General features: G+C 37.1%; 1 pseudogene; it reads left to right on the forward strand.

Annotated features, from left to right (window-relative positions):
- Window positions 1-8,255: 8,255 nt before the first annotated feature.
- Window positions 8,256-10,025, forward strand: LOC101722171 (serine/threonine-protein phosphatase 2A 65 kDa regulatory subunit A beta isoform pseudogene; annotated as a pseudogene).
- Window positions 10,026-23,316: the final 13,291 nt, after the last annotated feature.

A 23,316-nucleotide genomic window follows, 5' to 3' on the forward strand; every position in this document is an offset into this window, starting at 1 on the left:
AGATTGCCTCAGTATTTTTGACTTTTCAAATATTTACTTGTGCCTAATTTATTTGTCAAATTTTGAGTTTTGTCTATATTATTCTATGCTTTGGAGCAGGGATTTACAACTTTGGCGATATTGACATGCTGAATGGCTGAAATATGTGGAGTAAAAGTAGGCTGGCTTCATTGTATGATGCTAGCAGTTTCCCTGGCTTCTACTCAGTAGAGTTTATTAGTAACTGACACCCTAGTTGTCAGAGTCAAGTATTTCTCTAGACATTTCTGTCTCATGCAGGAAGGGAAAAATCATTTCTAGTTAAGAACCACTGCCTCCAGAAAAAATTCACTTAAAGAAACCTACAGAAACTGTCTCACAATGCAACATTTATGTGTAAATATGCAACAGTTTCAATATATATATTGCTATGCTTTTTAAATGTCATATTGTTTGTTGTATGATCAAAGTCAAATTTAAGAAATCTGTTAACTGATGTAATTAAACTTATATAAGAGGATAAGGCTAAGCTATTAGGAGACATTTCTACCTTGAAAACCCTGCTCACATTCAAAGAGAGACTGTAATGATTTTTCAGTTATTAATTGTCTATAAAGAAGTATATAATCTATATGGCAATAAACCCCACACTCTTTGACGATTATAAAGGCTAAAAATGTCTGTACTTCATATAGAATTACTTATGTACACAAAGGAAATATTAATAAAATTAATAAAAACCTATGAACTTAAAATTCTTTAAAATTAATGCTGGCCTAATCTTGAAATCCATTGGAATCTGGAAATATTTTGATACTTGATGCATTAAATCTCTTTAAACAATAGCACTGTTTTGTTATAAGTTTCAAGGACACATTGAAGGAGAATTAAAGTATCAACAAAATTAGAGCTCATTCTTATATTTATATTTATCTTCAAAGAACATAATTTATTTGGGGAGGTCAAAGAGAACTGAACATCACGCTAATGCACATACACTCATTTCAAAATTCACCTTTTGTGGTGTGAGTAGACATTATGAAGCTCAGTTTTCAATGGTTTTAACTTCTGGAGAGGAAATTTAAAATATGTAGGGTCTATAGTTGTCTCTGCTTTGAACATATTCTCTGTTTTACATTTATGTGGGAGTGGCAAAACAAAAATCATCTGCTAAAATGAATAACCTTCATAATAATCATTTTTAAAATCTGTTGAACTGATCTTCATATGTCTACCCAGATGGCAGAGTGGTGAAAAGGAACCAAGAACACTTCCAGGCAGTTGCTGTTGTTAATCTCTGAAGGATTTCAGCATGGAAGCGTACCTGTTTCCAATCTGCATCAATCCTGCAAGACCAAAAGACATTTTCAAGACAGTGTATAAAAAGTAGGAGAGTAATTTGTTAAGTGTCTAGTCTTCTTTTCAAACAAAAGTTATTACTGGCTATAGAAGCACCACTATAGTACATCATGTCTTTGCTAGAGGAAGATATTACCAATAACATTTACTGAAACTTTTTCCTGAGTGTCTAACTACATTCTCTTCTAATGTACTAAAATACAAAGCCTGCTGAAAAAGGAGCATGCTGATAAAAGAAAGGAAATTTACAGTGTAATGAAGAAGACCAACTCCACTTCCATTTGTGAAGAAGTGAATAGCCAAGAATATTTTGGTATGCAAAAATGAAGTGGTATCATTTTAATGTTGATAACAACATTTAGGAGTTACTCCTTGGATAATTTTTGTTTTGGCCACAGCTGTTAAATAGCTCTAAGTACAACCAATTAAAATGTGGCAAAATATTAAAAAGATATGATCTGTCTTGTGAAAGTAGTCATTGGGATTTTGAGTTGTAAACTGGAACTTTTATTTAAAAATCATTTTAAAGCAGTGTTCTTTAGGAAACCTGTTTGTATTTGCTATGAGAGTTATAACATAATATACTCCATGTATCTTAGAAGGGGAGATGTACATACATACATATACACACCTATGGAGAAATAGAGAGAGAGAGAAAGGGAGAGAGATGGGGGAAGGGAGAAAGAATCAAATTCTGCCACTATTCTACCAATTTCTAATACTTACTGCTGATATAAATACGTATTTGTTTTATGAATATCAATTATCAACAGTTTTGTTTTCTTAAAAAGAAAAAGATTATGACCTAATAAGTGTCTACATCTCTAAGATCAATGTAATTCTTAGAAAAAAGAAATGACCATATTAATAAATATATAAACATTAATGAAATAAAGGTAACATATTTTTCTTCTTTCAGTTAAGTATGACACTTACGTGCCAGTATAATACTTTTAAATATTTCCATTAATGAAGAATGTTACTACATGCAGAAAACTGAAACACCCTTTACACCAAAAACTTGTCTCTGTGGTAAAGCAGAATATAGCATCTACAACCTAAGTTCAGTATGTCTGAATTTATTACCATACATGTACTAAAGAACACTAGGAAAAATAAAGAAAAGTGTAAGCTACAAAAATTCTTCTAAGTGCTTCAAATTTATCCTCCTTCAAGTTTCTTTAAATACCACACCTCTTCTGTTGCCCCAGTCTATATTTTATTGTGAACTTTGAATAAATACCTCTCAGGCAGTCTTATTTGATGTCTTCATTTCATTGTCTTCTTAAACATAACTTTTCCATAAATTCAAGAACTAGTTTATAGCCTTATCAAAAAGAAGAAATATTTGTCAACAAAGAATCCTCCTCGGTGGAAATGTAAGGTAAAAAATTTTCTTAAAATAGTATGTTTGATGCTGATGGTATATTTGGTTTGTAGCAATGCAAGTTTAACTTAAAATGCAAAGTTTATTAATGACAAAAAAAGTGTTCATTTACTCAATAGGCACTCATTACATGTAAGCAAGCAACTTAAAACACAGAAAACATGGTGTAAATCACTCAGATGTCTTTGTTATCTCCACTATGAAAAATCATTGAAATGTATTTGGTGTATTAGTCCACTTTCAGTTAATTTGTCCATTTTCAGGTGCAATGAAGTTTGGGTAACATTTCAAAATGTTCATTTAGCTCATAGATTTGGAAGCTTAAAGTCTACTTTTGTAGAGAAATCGTCAATGTCACCTTATGTGAAGGCCTCCTAAGCAGCTAAACATGTGGAGAGCATAATGCATGAGCATGTGCAAGACCCATACCAGAAAGATGCAAGGGCCAAGCCGACTTGTGCCTGCTGACAGGGTCCTGCAGGAACCACACTAGCCCCTTCTGAGCTGGTCCCTCAGCAACCTAAGTGCCACCCAGTATGTCCCACCTCTTGAAGTGCCACCCCATGAACCCTGTAACACTGCGGACCAAGCATCTGTGAACCTCTGGAAAACACACTCAAGTGTTTTAGCCAAACCATAACAAGTAGCACTATAGAGAATGAGGAAATGCTACTAAGTCCTGACTTTTCCATTTACACTTGTTTGAGAATGAGCCTATAATGAGGCCCCAAGGTTTTCCTCTAAATTGGAGCTCACAGTGCCCCATGATTATGTTAGCAATAACACTTCCTGTGATGATGCAAATGTTCACCATCAGCTTTACCCACTGCAATAGTCACTGAGCACATGTGGTTACTGTGGGTGTGCTGAGTGTTACTGAAGAGATGAATTTTTGAATGTGATTAATTTCAATGTAAATAGTTATATGTCACTACTGACTACATATTGCTCGGTACAGCCTTAAAATTTAACTTATATTATCAGGAATCTATATTGTGTTTATTAAAATGTTATATTCTTTCCTAATAAAATTAGCAAAGATCAAAATATTGAATGAGATGTGTTATGAATGTCTTTCCAGTAAAAAAATATTTTGCAAATATATCGAAAATGTATTTTAGAAAGAAAATTGGTGATACTTACCAAAACCTTAAAGTGTATGTTATCATTTTGGAATTTCATTTCAAAATATAACCTAAAAACAATCTAATTTTTGTATTAAAGTTTTTGATTGAGCAAAATGTAGTTTAAGGGAAGACTGATCAGTTGTTGCAAGGATTTACTAAAACATTGTATGTGAAAATTATGACCATTTGAGCAATAATAATTGGATTATGCACCATTAAGATGGCAAAGAGCGATATGAAGTACAGTATAGTGACAGATATGAACAGTAAAAATGAGGATATCTCCAGAGCCTGAAGAAAGAATTCCATTTCTCAACCCAGTTACAGTAGTAGTGTATTTTTGAGAAAATCAAAAGCCTGCTATGGGTTTTGGTTTTGCATTTTCAAAATGAAGAATAAATCATCTATAAAAGATGTTTCAGTTGTATAATTCCACTTCTTGCTGTTTTTCACTCAGAGACCCAGAAACAAGTAGAAAAAATAGTTATATTGCTTGTCACAGTTGTATTTAATAGGACTTTGGTTTTTAGTGAAGAATTAATATCTATCCTCAGGCAAAGATATTTTTAAGTAGAATAATTTGTCAAGCCCTCCTTGACAACACACTGTTGAGCATGATCAAAGACACGGAACCAGCACTTGGACTCATATTGAAGTACATGCAAGAGATAGGCCTTAAAAGTGCGACATGTGAAATGAGTGCTCCACAGCATTCATAACAGTCCCCGAAATGGTCTGGGCTATAGATCAGGGAAAATGCTAACCATGAAGAGAAGACATGTGATTTAATAATTGAGAAAAAGCTACAGGCAAAGTTATTTAGATTTTATGTATCTGGATTATGGTGGTAAATAGTAGAAAAAGCCCAAGGTTTCTGCAGGATGTGGTGAAATAAATCTGCATGTAGATGTTATTTCCAGTCTAACCAGCATATGTGTATATCAATAACCATAAGATTTGAACCTATGTGACAAGGAGTATACTGCTGTTAACTATGAATGTAAAAAGGAAGAGGAGAATTTTTTGGAGAACGTACATTTTGATTTTTGATCTCATAGAATCAGTAATGCTATGACATATTTAAGGGAAATGAAATCTGAAGTGTCAGTAGGAAGTAAGATTGGAAAAGGAATAAGTATTGATATGCATCATGAATATTCACTTAGATCAAAACTCTAGTTATTAGCAAGGCTTGCAAGTTTCTTACCCTCACAATCCAAGTTCTTAAGAAATTAGGTCCCAAGTCACACAGAACAGGCTGAATCAGCCTGCTGCAGACAGGCAGATCTGTGGACACTGTAACAATGTTGCGAATCATGCGGAATGGGCCAAATCAGCCCGCACACCGGCAGCAATCCAATGGACACCTCCACCACCCCGCTCCTCTGTACAGCCACCTGGTTACACGTTACAAAGACACAGAGGACACCGGACCACCAGACCACTGTACTGGGTAAGTTGGAGTCATCTTCACCTCCCATCAGTACTGGGACTATCTTCAGGGGAAGGGCAGCTGGAACCTGCAATACAACTCTGCAGAGTTCAACCCTATGGGAGTACAGGGAGCTCAACTTGGGACTTGCAGCCAGAAATCTGCCTGAATCTCATGGGTCTGAGAATAGCTTGCTGAGACTCATTGACTATATCTGTACACTGCAACCCACATTGTCTATTGTGACAGCACAGACATACCTTGAAAGAGGCCCTGCATCTTCATGGTTATTTTTTATTCCCAAAATTAGTTTTATTATTTTGGTTTGTTTCTCTTTTCTTTTCTTTTGCTCCTCTTTAATTTTTTTCCCTACTCTTTGCAAATATTTGTTTTTCTCTCCTCTTTTTTGCTTTTCTTTTCTTCTTTCTTTTCTTTCCTTTCTCTCTCTCACACTCAGTCTCTTGCTCTCCTACATTGTTCATCTTCCCTTTTTGTCCCTATTTTGCTCCTCAGTTGGAGTTCTTCTTTATTTTCCTATTATTCTCTTTTTCCTTCTCACCTGTGTCCTCTGGCCACACTGCCAACCTTCCCCTATCCTTCTTCCCATCGATCCCTCCCTCCCCAACCCCTTCTAACTCCCCATCCCAAGGGGTAAAGTTGTTATATTGAAGAGTTTATTCACTATATGTTGGGTTGGTCCTCGATCTTGATTTAAGTCACACACAGCTAAAGGTGATAGATTAATAACTACCACAAATTGTCATTCTTTAAGAGGTATTTGATGCTATGGTGTTGCTGATTGTATGATTTGGGCTAAGGTGTCATGATTGATCTAAACAGCTTTCCTTCCTGGTATAATGAAAATGAGATAGCCTCAAAGTCATTGTAGACTCAAAACCTAAAGACCAGCTGTATCTGGTAGACACCTCTGGGAAGGGTTTTAAATAGATCAACAAAGATACTGACAATAAACAACTTCATAATATCAATCCCCTGGAAGAACTCCCTTGAGTTAGTCAGCTTTTCATCTCTGTGAAAAAATAAATGAAAAAAAAAAAAAAAACTTTAAGGTTGAAAGGTTTAGTTTGGCTCACAGTTTAATAGGTTTCAGTTGATGATTGGCTGGGTCCATTGCTAATAGGGCTGGGGGAAGACAGGAACATGACAGAAGTGTATGGTAGAGGAAGGCTGTTCATTTCATAGCATTGGAGATAGAGAGACACAGAAGGGGCTCTTCACTATTGTTCTCTTCAATTAGGCTTCCATTTTCCGTCTCCTCTCAATAATACTGTCACATTGTGATCTTAACAGTGAATTAATATACTGATAAATTTAAAAGCCATATGTTCCAATCAGTTCTTTAGGTCTCACTTCTGGACCTGCTGCATTGGGGATCAAACCCTCCATACATGAATCTTTAGGAAATATTTCACATTAAAACCCATTACATTCCTTAATAATGTGGCTTCTTCCTAATGGTCATCCTCCAAGTTTTCCCCTCCACTTGACTGTATAGTATTTAAATCTTGTTCTCAGAAATGTATGTAAACACTGCTAAGATAAGAGCCAGAACTATTTATCACTTCCTTTTTTAGTTTGCTGTCACTGGCTTTATACTCTATAGCCAGAAACCTAACCACCATGCGAAACCTTGCCCTCAAATTATAATTCAAATTCAATGAAAAGGTCAAAAACAAACTTCTTAATATTTAGCAAAAGCCTTCTTACCTGTTCTACATACCCAAGTGTCAACTGGAACCAACTCAATCATAATAATTTAGAAAAAATTAGTATTTTATATGTTAATCTCCTGAATTCTCATTAAATCCAGCCCAAATTGACTGAGCAATGACCACACACCAGTTAGTGTTCTATAAGGAATAAGATGTTACAAACTAACACATAACTTATAAATAAGGGCAAATATGCCCAAATGTAGCTAAAACATATCACCGTGATTTTAAAAAGTGCCAGGAGAGCACATAGGAAGGAGTAATTGTTCCACTGTGTAACTGGAACGAATCTAGCGCAGAGCACTCACCATTTAATTTGGGCCTGGAAATGAAAGAGCAGAACTTATCAAAAGAATTTGAGTAAATGTGGCAAAATGAACACATCTATTTCCACTTTTAAACTTGGTAAAATTATTTTTTAAAAATGAAATATATTCCTCTCCCTCCCCCATAAAAATCAAAAAAAATTAGAGGGAATAATTGTAGATAGGGGTTATCAACATGTTTTTGTACCATGAGAAGCTGATCAAGGAAAGAGCAGACAGAAGTGCCAAAATTCTGAATAACAAAGTGTCAATGAGAAGTAGCACCATCAGATGAATCAAAGGCTATAATTTAATGACACTATTTCTAAAAATTAGAAATGATCATCTAGAAGGGTTTTCAAAGTAAACTTAATAATTGTTAACAGGCTAAGAAAAATTCATAAATTTACTGAAAGCAACAGTCATGTCCAATGATGGCTTTCTCATATTTCAATTGATATACAACTGCCAGAATGGATGTACAAACTTCTTTGGAACATAATTATTAAGAGGAATCTAAATGAAATATGATACTAGCAAATTGTAGCCCACAATGTTGACTTATAAGAATGTTTTATCATGAAACACTAAAAGTTAACCTTTTAAAATAATACAGTTTGATTTAGGAAATAGTGTAATACCATTATTTTTTATTTAAGATCTAAATGTAGGTTCATCTTCTTTGATGATAGCAGGTTTACAATAAATTTCAAGACGAAAATTTCAACTGCTGACTATCCAGATATCTCGAAGGCTTAAAACAAACAACTCAAAATATATCTATGTCCTCTTCGCTAGCTGTCAGGAACCCTAAGACAGCCTTGCCTCTCCTTCCAGCCCTGCCCCTCCCTACCCTGTTTCAGTACAGGGGTAGCCTCAAGACAGGAAGTGACGCAAAAAGAAAGTGACCAGCTGGGAAGTGACGGAGTCAAGATGTCTCTGGCTAACAGTGACAACTCACTCTACCTCATTGCCATGCTCTTAGATGAGATCCTCAGCGAGGATGTTCTGCTACACATCTATAGCATCAAGAAACTATCCATCATTGCCTTGGCCCTTGGGGCTGAAAGGACTAGAAGCGAGCTCCTGCCCTTCCTTACAGACACCATCTATGATGAGGACGAGGTCCTTGTGGCCCTGGCAGAGCAGCTGGGGACCTTCACCATGCTAGTGGGTGGCCCAGAGTACGTTCATTGCCTGCTGATCCCCCTGGAGTCCTTGGCCACGGTGGAGGAGACAGTGTTGCAGGACAAGGCGGTGGAATGCTTGCGGGCCATCTCCCACTACCACTCACCCTTGGACCTGGAGACCCACTTGGTGCCATTGCTGAAGTGGCTGGCAAGTGGCAACTAGTTCATCTCCCGCACCTCAGCCTGTGGCCTTTTCTCTGACTGCTACCCTCAGGTGTCCGGTGCTGTGAAAGCAGAGCTTAGACAGTACTTCTGTAGCCTGTGCTCAGATGACACCCCCATGGTGCAGCTGGCCACCGCCTCCAAGCTGGGAGAGTTCGCCCAGGTGCTGGAGCTGCATGACGTCAAGCAGGAGCTCATCCTGGTGTTCTACAGCCTGGCCTCCGATGAGCAGGACTCCGTGCACCTGCTGGCTGTTAAGGCTTGCGTGCATATCACCCAGCTCCTGTTGCAGGAGGATGTGGAGACCATGGTGATGCCCACATTGACTCAGGCTGCCAAGGACAAGTCCTGGCGCATCCGCTACATTGTGACTGAGAAATTTACAGACCTCCAAAAGGCAGTGGGGCCTGAGATCACCAAGACAGACCTTGTCCCTGTCTTCCAGAACCTGATGAACGACTGTGAGGCTGAGGTGAGGGCTGCAGCTTCCCAAAAGATCAAAGAGTTCTGAGAAAATCTTTCAGCTGACTGTAGGGAGAATGTGATCATGACCTGGATCTTGCCCTGCCTTAAAGAACTGGCATCAGACACCAACCATCATGTGAAGTCAGCCCTGATCTCACTCATCATGGGCCTGTCACCTGTCTTGGGCAAAGACAACACCATCGAGCACCTGTTGCCCCTTCTCCTAGCTCAGCTGAAGGATGAGTGGCCTGAGGTGTGACTCAGTATCATCTCCAATCTGGACTGTATGAACCAAGTGATTGGCACTCAACAGTTCTCTCAGTCCCTGCTCCCAGCCATTGTGGAACTGGCTATAGATGCCAAGTGGCAGGTGTGGTTGGCCATCATTGAGTACATTCCCCTGCTGGCTGGACAGCTGGGAGTGGAATTCTTTGATGAGAAACTCAACTTGTTGTGCATGGCATGTCTCATGGATCATGTGTATGCCATTCATGAAGCAGCCACTAGGAACCTGAAGAAGTTGGTGGAGAAGTTTGAGAAAGAGTGGGTTCATGCTATTATCATCCCCAAAGTCTTGGCCACGTCTGGAGAGCCTAACTACCTGTACTGCATGATGACACTGTTCTGCATCAATGTGCTATCTAGAGTCTGTGGGCAGAACATTACCACTAAACATGTACTGCCCACAGTCCTGAATACGGCTGGGGACCCAGTTGCCAACATCTGCTTCAATATGGCCAAGTGCCTACAGAAGATAGGACCCATCCTGGATAACGGCACTCTGCAGAGCAAAGTCAAGCCCATCCTCGAGAAGCTGACCCGGGACCAGGATGTGGATGTCAAGTCCTTCTCCCAGGAGGCTCTGACTGTTCTCTCTTCTACCTGATGCTGGAAGAGGGCCCACTGCTGACCTCTGGTGTCCACCCTCCAATCCCACCAAATACCTCCCTGGAGGAGACAGTGGGCGACATAGACAGCCACTCTTTGTGCGTGGTCTGACCCTAAACCAATCTCCCCAGCAAAGTTCCTTTTTTCCTCAGCCTGAGAAGACTGCTCACTGTCCACTGGAGGAGTACAAGGTAGGATAGGGCAGCAGCCCTGAGAGGAAGGGGCCTCCCTGCCATGATGAGGAAGAGATGTTAGTTTCTTAGGTCACTGGCTCCTGATGCTGTTTTGGGGAGTCCTCTCCCCCTTCTACTTGTCCACTTCCCTGTCCTCCCATTGCCCCATGGTAGTCTTCTTTCCCTTTCTTTCTTTCTTTTCTTTCTTTCTTCTGTTGTTTTATTTTATTGCATTTTCCCTCTTTGCAAAGAGAAATAAAATTCTAGAAATTAAGAAAAAATTTGCTTGTATCTGCTTCATTTGTTTCTTTTTCAAAGCAAAGGCTGAAAAAACAGCCTTATTTGGAACATACCATTTTCTTAATAAAGGGAAAAAACAGAGCTTACAGGAAAGCAATGCTTCTTAAAACTTTTGCTCATACCATCCTTTCTCAGATGCCATTTATTATGTACATCATAAACAAAGAGGCATATACTACTACCACATAAGGTGCTGATACAGGAGGGCACTGAACCAAGGTGCATCCTCTAACAAGGAATAGAGACTATACCTAGGGAAGATAATATAATTTGCTACACTATTCCTGAAATGAAACCAAACCAGCCAAAACACCACTAAAATTTTTTCTGAATGTTAGAATATATGACAACACTATTAGTTTGTCACACAAAAAATTCTATCACATTTAAAATATGAAGTACTTGACAAACTTATTGAAATTAAAATGAAATGTGTGGCTGTCATAATTATTTTAAATTGTCAATCAATGCCAGAATAAAAATACAAGAGAGTGAGTGGAAATAATCACTATCTGGTAAGTTATTTCTCTATATCTTTTACTACATGTAATTATTTTTTTCATGAAGGTCCTATATATGTACATTTTTATGATTACATATTTTATGGGCTTCTATTTATTACAAATTGAATTATTTTTCTATTTTTAATTTGTCAGTAGTAAAAGTTGTGCTAAATTCTTACTAAGATTATTTTCAGTCAATTCACATAAAGCTTGTGATTCCTTCAATGATAGGTCCTTCAATGATATTACTTTGTTTTTCAATATTTTCTTTAGTAAGTACATATAATTTCCATAAGAAAATGAAGTGCAGTTAGAAAATTTCTAGAACTTTTTCTATTTAAAAATTATGTAAGCCTTCAGGCTGTAGCAACTTTAGCAATTCAGCATTGAGGTTATGAAAGACTGAAGGCAACCTTTGAGTTTTAGACAATAGAGCCATTTTAGTCATGAAATTTATTGTAGGCCTTCAGGTTCAGTACTCATTTAATTTTCTCCTTTGATAAAGTTAAAAATAACAGATTTATTTCTTTAATATGCTTTAAGAAGAGCGGTAAATAGGGAATTAACTTATTAGTTATGCTCATGAACAGACAAATCAACTGAATTTTAGCACGGTGGCTGTTTTAGTTTTAGCTTAAGTATTATTGTCAATTGAGAATCAACATTGAAAAATTATTTTATGTTGCAAACAGCTTGGGAAGGCATTCTTATGTAGTGGGGATTTTGAATACATTTAAGATAGAGCAAGAGATATATTTGTAGAATTCCAAATCAGACACTAATATTTTGTACTTTGTGCTCACTTCAGCAGCACATATACTAATATTTTGCACTTCAATTTTGGAAATTTGGTAACCAGAAATAATAAATAAATCATAAGAAAGTAGTTGAATAGATTCAGTGAATTTGAGCTAACTTGAGAGTATACTTACAGTGGGTGGCTAACTTCAAGTTTACAGCAGATGCATGTGAATTAGACGATCTGATTGCTGAGTGAACTATTGCACACACACATTAATTGGGGAGGAGAGATATCAAGGAACAGGCAGTGTCCATTTCAAATTTTGTTATAGCCTTAAGGAACAAAAGAAGTAATGTGTAAGAACATGTATACTTAAAATTTGTTGAAATCTTAGTAAGTACCAGACAGAGTGCTAACTTCCTTTCTATGCCTCATTTGATGTAATCCCATCAGCCTCTCTATGAAGGGCTGTGATTTCTGTATACTTTAAAAAATATGAAAATTGGTTAAGAGATGTGGAATAATTTTTCCAAAAACATTTAAGTTCAATAATTGTTTTTTTATACCAGGGATCAAATTCGAACCCTTGCACTTGCAAAGCAGGCAGCAGAACCACTGAGCTAAATCCTCAGCCCAAAGTTCAATAAATTTTGATGCAAATTCATTAGATCATTAGATAGAAAAATTGTTTGCTGTTTATAGTTGTGAGATTATTGCAGCAACACAAACTCTAATGTAAGTCAAATTCAATATCATTAAATCCTGCAGGCTTGTCCTTTAATTTTTTTAAAACTGTAGACAGAGTACATATGTTTCTGACAACATCTGTCATTGGCATGATAGTGGTGGTAAATATGGTATATTAGCCATTTCCTAGAATTAAAAAATCATAATGGAAAAAAAAATCTACAGAGCAGAGGCAACTACGTCCTGCTTTTTGAACAGAAAGCAATCACAGTATGATCTCACAGTAACTCATCTTCCTGATGAAAAGCAGGGGAGGGAACATGATAGAAGTTAGGGTGGCAGAATGAAAGAAGAAATTGAGCAATTGATGCTTATTCCCAAAAAATCTTTCTCTAGTTTTCTATCAATGTTCTCAGTTTCCTAGTTTTCTCCACAAAGACGTGAAAGCAATGTAGTACTTATTCAAGATTAAAAGAAAGTCCAATATTACCTGGAGCCTTTTGTTAAATCAAGTTAGTAAATGGGGAAATGACTCTTTGTTGCAGAAATCTAGGAAAGAAATACACGGAGACACGGAATTCAGATAAAATAATAAAATTTCTTCTCGCGAGTGGGCTGGAACTCCAGAAACAGGTCGGATCAGTATCCGCACCCCCTTTGTTCAGCTTTCCCTTTTTATATCCTTTTTAGCCATTATCTCATCCCTAGTGGTCTTTGATTTGTAAATACAATTCCAGTTCCTATTTACAAGTCACAGACACAAGACAGGCACATATACATTGTAAATTCACCCTGGCATTGTAACTTTGTTAGGTTAATGAAGTTACAGGTTAAAGAGTCAGATAACTGTCACCTTAAACAAGGAGTTATGGGAAAAGCAAATCTTAAAAGAACACATTACTTATTTTGCTTCTACAACTACCTTAATATTCAATCTATTAAGTTTCTGAAACTTTTCCCTCTCATCTTCTTATTCCATTATTTTGTTGGCCTGTACACAGATGGAAATTCCTTACATAGTGTTAAAGCAGGGTTTATAATGCATCAAACAAGGGAAACATAAACATTACCTTAAAATTCCAATCATTGTTTCCTTTCAAATCAAAATTCATTAGTAAAACAAAGTATAGTAGAGGACTCACCCCAAGAACATACAAAACATAATGTAGTCTTCTTTGGGTATGAAAAAAGCTTCAAAATTAACAGATATACAAGGAAAAACTTACATTACTGAACACTTTTTAAAAAATGGACCAGTAGACAGCCAGCATCCCAGATGTCGACCAAAGAACCATACTGTGTTTCTCCCATGAGAGGCTCAGGAGCTCGGTAACACCTGGTGGTGACATAATCTGTGTAGGCATCTCCAAGAACTGCAAAGGCATCAAGCGGATCAGAAAACTTGGAAAATTCAAAAAGCATAAAGAAGAAAACAAAAATCACCTCCCACTCAGAGAAAAACCAGCTGTCTGTGCATGCCCTGCCAAGGTCCCAAGTCATGCAGAAGATGCTGAATCAACCCTCTGCAGACAGACAGCCACCTGGTTCCACACTACAAAGATGCAGAGGACACAGACCACCAGAAGAAGGTACTGAGTCCCACTGCTCCTGGTCCAGAGGAAGGCGCTTCCTGGTCACCATCCCTCCCACTGCTCCCAGCCCAGAGGTAGGGGCTAATGAGCTGGCATCCCACTGCTCCTGGTCCAGAAGAAGGGGCTTCCCAGCCACCACCCCTCCTGCTGCCCCCAGGCCACAGGAAAGGGCTTTTGGGTCACCATCCCTACCACTGCTCCCGGCCCCTGTCCTACCTCTCCCAACTCAGAGGAGGTAATCTGTCCAGGTGCTAACAGCCACCCACCCCAGTGGAAATGAGAAAACATGTAACTAACTCTCAAAACCAGACTTCCAGATCACCTACAGCAACCCCAAAGGAAAATGAGATGAAACACTCTGATATTCAACCACCTGGACCAACTGAACTGGCAACAAAAGGGAATCTGGAAAAAATGAAATCAGAAATAATTTCTCAGATAACAGGAGAAATTGTGCCCCTAGTGCAAGACATGATTAATAAATCTAGAGAGGAGCTGAGGGACATGATGGAATCCCAACATGAGAAACAAATGGAATCCATAAAACAGATGCAAATAGATTTCCAGGACATGAAAAACTCCACTGAAAGTCTACACAGCAGAATGAGCCAATGTGAGGACAGAATTTTAGATACAAAAGATAAGATTGCAATTAGTGACTAGGAAAAGAAAAATTGCTTCAAAATTATAAAGGAACATAAGAAATCAAACCAGCAGCTGCCAGATGATGCAAAGAAGAATAACATAAGACTAATTGGACTCAATGAAGAAACAGGAGAGAGTGCAGATGACATAAAAAATCTCATCACAGAAATAATGGCAGAAAACTTCCCAAGCAGGGGAAAAGAGCTTGACATACAGATAAGTGAGCCATATAGGACTCCAAAGAGCCTTGATCAAAAAATAAATCTACACATAGGCATATAATTGTTAAGATGCCAGAAACACAACAGAAGAACAAAGTTCTCCAAGCAGTAAGAGAAAAGAAACAAATCACATACAAAGGAAAGCCCATCAGAATCACACCAGACTTCTCAACACAAACCATCAAGGCAAGAAGAGCTTGGAGTGATGTATTTCAAGCTCTAAAGAAAAACAGCCTCCAACCCAGATTGATGTACCCTGCAAAACTGTCTTTCAAAATTGATGGAGAAATAAGATACTTTCATGACAAAGAGCACCTTAGGAACTTCATGAATACCAAACCAGCACTCTAAAAAATTTTACAAAATATCCTAGGAGCAGACATTGAGGATCACAACCCCAGGAAGCAAAGCAGAATGAACCCATCTAGCATGACAAGAAATTAAATGTAAAGGGGGAGAACCCGACAAAAAGAAAAAGTCATGGCAATGACATGTCAATAAGTTTCAGTTATAACCATCAATGTTAATGGTCTCAATTCACCAAGCAAAAGAAATAGAGTGGCAGAATGGGTCAAGAAGCAAAATCCAACAATATGCTGCATACAAGAAACACACTTAATTCAAAAGGAAACTCATAGACTGAAAGTACAAGGGTGGAAAACAATACTCCATGTGATGGGAACCTGAAAAAAAGCAGAAATAGCTATCCTCTTTGCAGATCAAGTAGATTTCAAACCAACACTGATTAAGAGAAACAAAGAAGGACACTACATCCTTGTAAAGGGAAGAATCCAAGAGGTAGTGATGACAATCATAAATATCTATGCACCAAATACTAGTGTGGCCAACTGCATAAAACAAATAGTAATGGACATGAAAAGTCATATATGCACTAATAGAATTGTAGTGGGGGTCCTCAACACCCCACTGTCACAAACAGATCAACTAGACTAAAAATAAGTAATGAAATACTAGAATTCAATTGAACTCTTGAACAAATGAACTTAAGAGATGTTTACAGAGTCTTCCACACTGCACAAAATCAGAGTACACATTCTTCTCAACTGCACATGGGTCATTCTCGAAAGTAGACCACCTACTCACAAATAGAACATGTTTAAGTAAGTGCAAAGGAATTGAAGCTATCCCCTGTATATTATAAGACCACAGTGCGGTGAAATTGGAGATCCATAGTAAAAGAAACTCAAAAAATTTCATAAACACGTGGAAATTGAACAAAACACTTCTAAATACCCAATGGGTCACAGAGGAAATTAAAGAAGAAATCAGACAGTTCCTTCAATTAAATGACAATGACAATACAACATATTGGAATCTATGGGACACAAAGAAAGCAGCCTTATGAAGGAAATTCATAGCAGTGAATACACATATTAGGAAAACAGAGCAAGCCCAAGTAAACAACCTGATGCTGCACCTCAAGCTTCTAGAAAAAGAAGAGCAGGACAAACCCAAAGCTCATACAAGGAAGGAAATTATAAAGATCAGAGGAGAAATCAATGCAATGGAGACTAAGAGAATGATACAAAAAATCAATGAAGCCAAGAGTTGGTTCTTCGAAAGAATCAACAAAATTGACAAACCTTTAGCCAATCTTGTCAGAAAAAGGAAAGAAAAGGCCCAAATCCATGCAATTAGGAATGAAAAGGGTGAAATTACAACAGACCCAGCAGAAATCCAGAGGATCATCAATACCTACTTCCAGAACCTATATGCCAATAAGATGGACAACACAGAAGAAATGGACAGATTCCTAGATACATATGAAATACCAAAGTTGAATGAAGAAGACCTAAAAATTCTGAACAACCCAATATCAACCAATGAAATTGAAAACGTAATAAAAAGCTATCAACTAAGAAAAGCCCAGGCCCTGATGGCTTCACTGCTGAATTCTACAAGACATTTAGAGAGGAACTGCTGCCACTACTGTTGAAACTCTTCAATGAAATTGAAAGGGAAGCAATACTCCCAAATTCATTCCTGGAAGCAAGCATCACCTTGATCCCCAAAGCAGAGAAAGACCCAACTGAAAAAGAGAACTACAGGCCAATCTCACTAATGAACATAAATGCAAAAATCCTTAATAAGATACTGACAAACAGAATGCAGAAGATCGTCAAGAAGATCATACACCCTGATCAAGAAGGATTCGTCCCAGGGATGCAGGGATGGTTTAATATACACAAATAAATCAATGTAATACACTATATCATTAGAGCCAAGGACAAAAACCATGTGATTATTTCCATAGACAAAGAAGAATCATTTCCCAAAATCCAACATGCATTTATGATAAAAACCCTACAAAAAATTGGAATAGATGATCTCTACCTCAAACTGATAAAAGCCACCTATGAAAAACCAACAGCCAATATGATACTAAATGGTCAAAAACTGAAATCCTTCACTCTGAAATCAGGAACAAGACAAGGATGTCCCACTATCACCACTCTTGTTCAATGTATTTCTGGAAACATTAGCCACAGCTATTAGAAAAGAGAAAGAAATAAAAGGAATAAAGATAGGAAATGAAGAAATCAAATTGTCATTATTTGCAGATGACATGATACTCTATATAGAAGACCCCAAGAACTCCACCAAAAGTCTTCTAGACTTAATAACCAATTTCAGTCAAGTAGCTGGTTAAAAGGTCAACACACAAAAATCAATAGCTTTCCTCTACACAAACGACAGACTCACTGAGAGAGAAATAGGGCAAATAATTCCTTTCACAATAGCATCCAAAAACCTGAAATACCTAGGAGTCATCCTAATGGAAGAAATCAAAGAACTCTTCTCTGAAAACTATGGCACTCTGAAAAGAGAGATTGAAGATGATATCCCAAAATGGACAGATATCCCCTGGTCCTTGGTAGGAAGGATTAATATAGTGAAAATGGCCATACTTCCAAAACTGCTATATAGATTTAATGCAATTCCAATTGAGATCCCAGCAGCATACTTCATGGACCTTGAGAAAACAATTCAAAAATTCATTTGGAACAAGAAAAGACCCAGAATAGCAAAAGCAATTCTAGGTAACAGAGACATGGCAGAGGGTATCACCATCCCCAACCTGCAACTCTACTACAAAGCTACTGTGATAAAAACAGCATGGTACTGGCAAAGAAACAAACCTGAGGCCCAGTGGAACAGATTAGAAGATGCAGAAACAACTCGAGACACATGCAGCCATGTCATCTTTGATAAAGGAGCCAAATGCCCTCACTGAAGGAAAGATAGCCTCTTTAATAAATGGTGCTGGAAAAATTGGATTTCAACTTGCCAAAGATTAAAACTAGACCTATATCTCTCACCATGCACTAAAGTAAAATCAAAATGGATTAAAGATCTAAATATTAAAATAGAAACTCTGAACCAGTTGGAACAGAGGTTAAGTAGAACCCTTGAAGACATTGGTGTAGGAAAAGATTTTATGAACAAAACCTCAGTTGCCTGTGAACTAGCACAAACAATTAACAAGTGGGATCTCTTCTTATTAAAATGCTTCTGCACAGCAAGAGAAACCACCAGCAGTGTGAAGAGACAACCCACAATGTGGGAAAAAATCTTCACTTGCTCTTCCTCAGACAAAGGTCTACTATCTCGAATCTATAAAGAACTTAAAAAGATCAGACCTCCCAAATTTAAAGACCCAATCCAAAAATGGGCATCTGAAATGAACAGACATTTCTCAGACAAAGAAGTAGAAATAGCAAAGAAATACATGAAAAAATGTTCAATAGCACTGGTCATTCGAGATATGCAAATGAAAACAACACTGAGATTGCACTTCACTCCCAAAATTATGGCTGCTGTCATGAAATCAATCAATGACAAATGCTGACCAGGCTGTGGGGAAAGAGTAACCCTACTCCACTGCTGGTGGGAGTGTAGACTGGTGCAACTACTGTGGAAATCAGTATGGAGATACCTCAAAGAACAAGGACTGGAAGTCCCATTTGACCCCACTATTCCACTGCTGGGTATCTTCCCCATAGAATTAAAAGAATCATACCACAGTGACATATGTGCACCCACGTTCATAACAGCACAGTTTGTAATAGCTAAAACTTGGAAACAGCCCAAATGCCCATCAACTGGAGACTGGATCAAGAAAATGTGGTTTGTTTATAAAATGGAGTACGATTCAGGCATAAAAAATAAGAAATTAGAGACATTTATAGCTAAGTGGATGCACATTGAGGTGATACTCTTAAGTGAAATAAATAGGACACACATGAATAAATTCTGAATAGTTTCTCTGGTGTGAGAAACTGAAAGTGTAAATAAGGACTAAATGTATAATAGGCAATGTGAAATAGGAAGAAAAGGGGCAAAGGGGAAGGAAGTGGGAGGGCTAGGGGAAAGGATAGAAGGGAATGGGAATAATATGAGAAAATGGAAAAATAGGAACAAAATTTTTCTAAATAGGGAGGACTGGAGGGGTTGAAGGGAGGGCTGGGCAAGGTTAAAAAATAAGAACCAAGAGAGACTATGTAAAGGTGCAAATTTCCAATGATGAATGTCATTATATTGTATAGCTAAACTGTACCAATGATTAGAATGAATAATCGATAATGTAAAATACGAAGAAAAGGTCCAAAGGGGTAAGGATAGTGGGAAGGGCAGGGGAAAGGAAAGAAGGAAAAGAAAAATGATGAGAAATGGAAAAATGGAAATAAAATCTTTGTAAATAGGGAAGGATGGAGGGCATGAAGGGAGGGCTAGGAATGAGAAAAAACATGAGAACCAAGATATGTTATGTAAAGGTACAATTCCCCATTAAAAATGTAATTGTATTGTATACCTACAATGTACCAATAAAAGAATTTAATTAAAAAAATCAAAAGCAACAGTAGGAAGCTAATTGTTCAGTTTAATGTGTATTAAGAGAGTAAAAATGTCTTTCAGAATAAAGAGCAGTCACTGAAAAATATGAAAAATGTTAAGAGATAAAGGGGATGATATAGAAGATTTGACATTTTATATGCCAGGCAGGGAGATAAAAGAGAACAAAATTATCATAAAAAAATTGGAAAGTAAACTGAGAAGGATAGATGAAAAGAAGAGAATTGCTCATTCTTATGGAAAGGCAGTTGTTTCCATTGGAAAAAAAATACAAGCTTTTATTTGTCTTCATTCATGGAAACTATTTGTTGCTTGATATAGAACAATTCTGCATTGTCAATATTCTGGTATCTTTTTCAAAATTTTTTTTTCTATCCTCTAACCTTCATTGTTTCTGAAAAACATCCTTTTTTTTTTCTTTTTAGCATGGCATGGTGATGCATTTCTACAATTCCAGCACTCTGGGAGACTGAGGCAGGAGGACCACAAGTTTGTTTGAGCCAACCCTGAGTATTTTATCATTTTAGTGAGAACTTGTCTCGAAATAAAAATTTTTAAAAAAAGAGATAGCTAGGGATATAGCTCAGAGTGAAGATCCTGGAGTCCTGGGTTCAATCCTCAGTACAAAGAGAGGTAGGGGAAGTTTTTTCCTTGGGTTTTAGCAGGATATCCATGACACTGATCATCTAAGTGCAATTTTCTCTGTACTCATCATTTAGATTCACTGAGCTTTTTTATTTCTGGTGGCTAAATGTTTATTTTTTCATTTTGGAAAATGCTTAACATTATGTTTTATGTTTTATCACTCTCTTCCTACATGAATTTCAGTTATGTGAGGTGTATCTGTTAGGCCCCAATTTTGTCTGAGATTACTGTGTATTTCTCCTCTAAAATTCACTTTGGATACTTTCTCTTGTCTCCAAGTTATTAATACTTATTTTTTTCATGGATACAGCAAACATTTATCTCTGGTGTTATATTTTTTAGGCATATAGTGTTTCCACTCAATTTTTCATGCTTTACGTGTCTATTGAAAAATCTAACATGTTCCCATGTATCTTTATCCTTTCCTACAAGACATGTTAACATATTTAAAAGTTCAATAACTGCAATATCTGGGCCATCTCCTGTTCTGCTTCAGTGAAATGTTTCCTCTCTTGACCACTGTTTATATCTTGTTTCTATTTCTTGTGCTTTCAAAATGTTGTCCCAAAAGTCAAGTAAAAGTGCAGTAGAAAATATGTGAAATATTTACATCCTCCTGAAATTTGTACCATTCTATTTTCCAGGTTTCTAGTATTGAATAAAGTTTGCTGAACCAATTTCATCTGTAGCTTGATATACTTTTTTGTTTCTTCAGATAGATTAGGTCACTAACTAATGCCTTTGAATTATTTGAGAATGGGATCAAAATCTTCCTTTCATACATATTTGAAATCCCGTAATCAAAAGCATTTTGCTTATGGTTTAAAGCACAAAGGCAGGTTTCATAAATAGGAAGAGATAGCAAAGTGCTTTAGAATCTGGCTGCCAACTTTTCTAGGCAGTTTGCTCTCCTATCCTGGCACTTACACACTTTTTCTCTGCTTGAATCTTTCTCATCTGCTCTATTTCCTTGTCCTAGCCTTGAAGGTGGTAGCTTTTGTGAATGTCCAAATGTCTGAGAGCATTGTTCTCTCCACTCTCCTGATTTCTCACAGCCATGGCAGGTCATGCAGACCTCTGGCTAGAAGTTGTACCTGTCAAAAGTAGCAATTTGTAACTTGATACAGAAAATATAAAGGAAGAGATACAGGTATATGACTATTATCATAAATATTAAAGAATTGGGAAATACTGTGTAAATGAAAAGAAACTCACAAGTGATGGTGATTCATGTATATTGAAATTTTTAATGTTAAATGAAAGAGAAATAACTTGATTATGATTGAAGAATCAAGGTGACTTGTGCCAGTGATTTCATATCTTTCAATTTATTTATGAAAATATAACATGAATTCTGTGCAGTGATATAAAGCATTTATATGCAAATATATGTCAGGAATGCCCTGCATATAGGGCTGATTCTTTGTAAAATCACTATTTGGTTTTTCATGGCAGTAACTGTTAACTTTTGCTTCAACTTTTTATTGTATAGATGAATTTAATCACAGTGCCAATATGTATGAATTGAGGTAAATATAGACATTTGTATTCAGATCAAAAAGCTAGTACTATGAACATAGGTGCACATATGTCACTGTGGTATGATCCTTTTAATTCTTTTGGGAAGATACCCAGCAGGGGAACAGCTGGTTCAAATGGGAACTCTAGTCCTAGTTCTTTGAGGTATCTCCATACTGACTTTCACAGTGGTTGCACCAGTCTGCACTCCCACCAACAATGGAGAAGGGTTCCTTTCTCCCCACAACCCCGCCAGCATTTGTTATTTATTGGTTTCTTGATAGCAGCCATTCTTTGTGGGGTGAGGTGGAATCTCAGTGTTGTTTTCATCTGTATCTCTCAAATGACCAGTGATGTTGAACATTTTTTCATATATTTGTTTGGTGCTTTTACTTCCTTGTCTGAGAAATGTCTGTTCATTTCAGATGCCCATTTTTGAATTGGGTCTTTGAATTTGGGGTGTCTGATTTTTTTCAATTCTTTTTATATTCTAGATAGTAGTCCTTTGTCTGAGGTACAGCTGCTAAAATTTTTCTCCATATTGTAGGTTGCCTGTTAGTACTGTTGGTGGTTTCTTTTGCAGTGCAAAAGCTTTTTAATAAGATGAGATCCCAGTTGTTGATTCTTTCTGCTAGTTCTTGTGCTGCTGAGGTTTTGTTCATGAAGTCTTTTCTTATGCCAGTGTCTTCAAGAGTTCTACCTAACTTATCTTCCAGCAAGTTTAGTGTTTCTCTTTTAATATTTAGATCTTTAATCCACTTCAATCTTAGTTTAGTGCATGGTGATAGGTATGGCAGGTTGAAATCCAGTTTTTCCAACACCATTTATTAAATAGGCTATCTTTCCTCCAATGATGGTGGTTGGCTCCTTTGTCAAAGATGAGGTGGCTGACCATGTCTGGAGTTGTTTCTGCATCTTCTAATCTATTCAGGTCTGTTCCTTTGCCAGTACCATGCTGATTTTATCATAGTAGCTTTGTGGTATAGTTTCAAGTTGGGGATTGTGATACTCCCAGCCATGTCTCTGTTGCTTAGAATTGCTTTAGCTATTCTAGGTCTCTTATGGTTCCAAATGAATTTTTGGATTATTTTCTCTAGTTCTGTGAAGTATATTTTTTGGAATTTCAATTGGCATTGCATTGAATCTATATAGTAGTTTTGGAGGAATGGCCATTTTCACTATATTGGTTCTTCCTACCCAGGAGCAAGGGATGTCTTTCCATTTTCTTATATCCTCCTTGATCTCTTTTTTCAGAGTGCTGTAGTTTTCAATGTAGAGGTCTTTTGCTTCCTTTGTTAGATTGATTCCTAGATATTTCATTTTTTTGGATGCTACTGTAAAAGGAATTGTTTCCCTAATTTCTCTCTCAGAGAATCTGTTATTTGTGT

This window comes from Heterocephalus glaber, unplaced genomic scaffold (genome assembly GCF_053883595.1).
Source record: "Heterocephalus glaber isolate CG9 unplaced genomic scaffold, H.glaber_assembly_v1.0 deba00000594, whole genome shotgun sequence".
Taxonomy (NCBI): Eukaryota; Metazoa; Chordata; class Mammalia; order Rodentia; family Bathyergidae; genus Heterocephalus; species Heterocephalus glaber.